Raw genomic sequence first — 4,239 nt, 5'->3', positions numbered from 1 at the left:
CAATATATCATTATTGCCGATCATTCCTTTAAAAGGAATACTTGTTATTTCCATTATATAATGTTCGATGAGGAAGTTAATATTTTTTCATGCCCTATTCCCTGATTGTCTATTTATTTAACTATTTTTGTATTTTATCCATGACATAAAACACTAAACTTATTAATTTATGATATTTTAAAATTAATGCCTAAGTGTTGGTTTCAGGAATCTCTACTTTGGGTTTTTCATGTACAGTTTTTAACGCGATTTCTGAGAATCACAGCTACCGTTTTTTATGTCATTCCTCTAGTGTTTAGACTTCCTCAAGCACCAAAAATGTTTCCATATATGTATATCAAAACGAGTTTTTGCGGAACTTTCTTGTTTATGCATAATTATTTTAGATGATTTTGAAAGCCATTATTTCCGGATTGTCTTTTTTTTTTTTTTTATATAAAAACAACAAATGAAACCGTTACTGTTGGTGTTAGTCCTTTCATTAATTAGTTAAGCAACGCAAGGGGAAGTGTATACACATGTTCAAAAACATCAGTATATGAAATCTAAAATTGGTATAATTTTTAAACGTTTGTTGTAATATTAACGTGTTTAAGTCAGAACAAAAACGAACTAAAGCTTACTTACATAATACATACAGCAATATATTAAATTATCGAAGAACAAAAAATATAAATTATGTATGAAGAAACTCATATGACTTGTTTTTTAATATGATTATAAATTGATAAGGACTATTTTTTTTCGTACATTTGTACGTTGCAAAAAAGTAGAAAATACACTCGCGGTCTTTTTGCGGTTGTACGGTAAAAGAATCAGACACATGTGCTTCAAACATATTGAAGATGTAAGGATCAATACGGTAAGGAACATGAATCCCAGTCAATTAAGATGGACAAAGTAGTCAGAAATACATCTTTTTGTAACAAGAAACAGTATATAAAACCTTTACTATTTGTCCTTTTATTTAATAGGTAACGCAATACAAGACGAAATGTATGTGCATGTTCAACAACATCAATATATGAAATGAAAAACTGGAATAATTTTCAAAAAGTTTGCTGTAATATTTACATGTTTAATTCAGCAGGAAAACAAAATCAAAACAACAAATCCAAGCGTAATGTCATGTAATGTCAAACAAAGTATTTAAAATTCAAAAAAAAAAAAATAATAGATTATGCACAAAGAATCCCCCATAAAGAGAAATCAATTGTGTTCTTTATATAAAAGATTATCAAATTAATTCGGATCTTTTCTAATGAATTTAAAAGAGTTAAAAGATTTTCAGTCTTCCTTTGATAAAGATAATTAAACAATCATCATAATTATATTTAAGTGAAACAAATGTAAACAACGTAACATCCTTGTGTAAATTTGTCGCATCTTCTTCACATTAGAACTATTGTTGTCGTTCACCAGCCTCCTATAATCACGTGCTGCTTGGTGGTGGTTGGGGAGCACAGGGTGGGCTAACCGGTTTTGGTCTTTCATGTGTGACCATAAGCTTGTTTTCTTTATAATTATTATTATAATAATATTTTCGTGTTAACTTCTTCGCTTCTTCGAATGAAGGAGCTCTTCCTAATCCTCCGTCTAGACAAAGACCTAAATATTTAGATATCAATAACTATAAATCTGTTCATGATCATCGATGTACACATTTACTTTTTTATTCAAAGATTCAAATCCTTGTAGCAAAAGCAATGGCAAAAAAGAACTTACAATCATCTCTGTCGGATTGATTTTTCCAGACATTTGTAAATAATCTTATCGGGGTTCTTTTACCGAATATGTGCGACTGTTCCCTGTTAAACATAAACCACATAGAATTACAATCACTTAATAAATACGCATAACTTGTGGTTTATATACACGGGTTTGTTTGGGGTTTTTTGTTTTTTTGTTGTTTTTTTTGCGCATCACCTGATTGAAATGTGAAAATATGTTCAAAAGAATAGAAAGTAATTTTGCCATTTCGTTATCTCTTCAGAAATTTCAGTAAATTTTCAGCTATCGAATGACATGCATGTATGTGTAGTTCCAGCCAATGGAAGCCATAGCTTAGGTATATGTATGTACGTGATTGAATATATGCACCTGACAAAAATGTTAATGAATACTTATGATGATTTTATTAACAATAAAGACGCTAATTTTATGTTTAATACTTATAGGAAATATTTTTATTGCATTATTTTTAAATAATTGTTCCTTTCAAATGAAAAGAAATGGCCAATAGATATACATGATAAATTGTTTACAATATGGGCTGTAAGGTTCCTTATTTTATTATCTATACCAACCTTAAATCCATCTTCCTAAAACGGAAAAAAAAAACATGATCATGTTTTTGAAAGTAAAAATACCCTAACAGCATTGGTGTAGCAGCAAAATGGCACTTGCACTGTCCCATCGGGCAGTGAGAGCTTTTACAATTTCCTTATCTTCCTTATCCAAAATTCCAAATTCAATTGAATTGATAAAATAAAATTTTGATAGTATGTCTACAACTATGTCTTCAACTATGTAACCCCCCTTTTTTTCAAACCGTGCCTCTGCAACCAATACACTTTTTTTTACAGCCTTGGTATATTTTCTTAGTTTACAATTAGTCACACGTATTCAAAAACAAACAAAAAACAAAAAAATAATAATGAACATACCAAATATACTTTTTGGGTTCTTTTCACTACTATAACAAAGGCTAAGGAACAGTGTACAATATTGACAGTACCTCTACTTGGTACTAAGTGTCTGTCATAGCATCCTACACACGCGCATTTATAGCATGCAATTCGTCAGTACAAATCGTAGAATTCTCCCGTCTTCTATCACAGCCTTTCACTTCCTTGTTATCTCTGATATATCTTGTTATAACTAGGGCCCTCAACGTAATTAATCCAATACAAATGCAAAAACCTCATTGTTCTCAATGTACCAAAAAATTAACCAGTCACGTGACAAGATTTATAAAACCCTGCACGGAAAATCGATGTAACAGTTTAGTTATTAATTAATTTTTTTTTTTCATTTAACTTTCCTTACATAGAAAATTACCTTGAAAAATTGAAGTTTTTGATGAAGATATTTGTTCTTTTTTGGGTAAATTTCATTTTCGCGAATATTAAACATGCTTTTTGTATATTGTGAGGATGTTCTACTATTATGGAACCAATTACTATTATGGAACCAATTAAGCATGCATATTTAAACAAAATTCACATAGAATTGGTTTTAATGTATTTAATATTATTTTTGGCGAATGTCCAACAGTAGATTCAATTAAAGTTACAAATCCAATTATTTTATAAAAATCGATTTTTATATTTATGTATTAAAGTAGTCCGAGTATCGCACTACGTCATAATACGGATTTTACAATATTGGTTCGACATTTACAAAGCGTTTTAGATACCCGGTATTGATTTTGCTCTACATCGCTGTTGTAAACAATGGCAATAATAAGCAATTAGAACGGTAATATATGTATTCTATGAGAGATAGAAATGATTAATGTTGAGAAACTCGATTCTGTTAAAGTAAAATGAAAAACGAAGTTTCTGATTAACCAGGATATCAGGTATGCTTATATCTTCTTTGTTTTGATGCCCCCCTCCCCCCGAATTTTTATTTTTCTTTTACTAAAACCGGTTTAAATTTAGAGACAGAAGCTATTTCGAATTTAATAAATCTTCAATTAGTTAATGACTGTTTAAATGATATCTAACATTGTTGATAGATATAGGCAGAAAACTGTAGCAAAATGTGATTCTTACGGATTTTTTCGTCAGGGTCTACTTGGTTTAGAGCTTATAGCGTGAAAAGTAATCCGTCAACATATAATTTATTTTACCAAATCTTTTTTCTAAGATGCCAATCTATAGAATAAACACCATGAATTTAAGTTTGAGTCCATAAAATAGTAAAAAAAATTACAAAACGCGATACAAGCATTGCTTTTTTGGGAGTTGATTTTAATCAACTCTCCTATGCAGTTACTCGGACAAACCGAAAGTGAAACAGTGTTTGAACCTCAGCACAAATCATCGCTGCTGACAAGACTTAAACACTGTGCCGGATAATTATGCCAGTGCCAAGGTTGCATTTTTGCATCCGCTTAAGATGAAGTTTCGGAAAAATCCATATATACCAAATGGTAGACCATTGTCTAGAGAGTATATATAACCACCTATGTTTATAGTGTTTTTCACCTGACAGGTGAGATATTTACCTTTA

The 4,239-nt window shown here is 30.3% G+C and overlaps 1 long non-coding RNA gene across 1 annotated transcript; it reads right to left on the bottom strand.

Annotated features, from left to right (window-relative positions):
- Nucleotides 1-1,444: 1,444 nt before the first annotated feature.
- LOC136271347 (uncharacterized) lies at nucleotides 1,445-2,798 on the bottom strand. Its single transcript, XR_010709280.1, has 4 exons — nucleotides 2,667-2,798; nucleotides 2,307-2,321; nucleotides 1,726-1,808; nucleotides 1,445-1,608 (listed from the first exon to the last, which is right to left on the bottom strand). It is a non-coding gene; the product is annotated as an uncharacterized lncRNA (long non-coding RNA).
- Nucleotides 2,799-4,239: the final 1,441 nt, after the last annotated feature.

This window comes from Magallana gigas, chromosome 9, assembly GCF_963853765.1.
Source record: "Magallana gigas chromosome 9, xbMagGiga1.1, whole genome shotgun sequence".
Classification (NCBI taxonomy): Eukaryota; Metazoa; Mollusca; class Bivalvia; order Ostreida; family Ostreidae; genus Magallana; species Magallana gigas.
The sequence above is the reverse complement of the archived record's forward strand: the minus strand, read 5'-3'. Positions and strand labels throughout refer to the sequence as shown.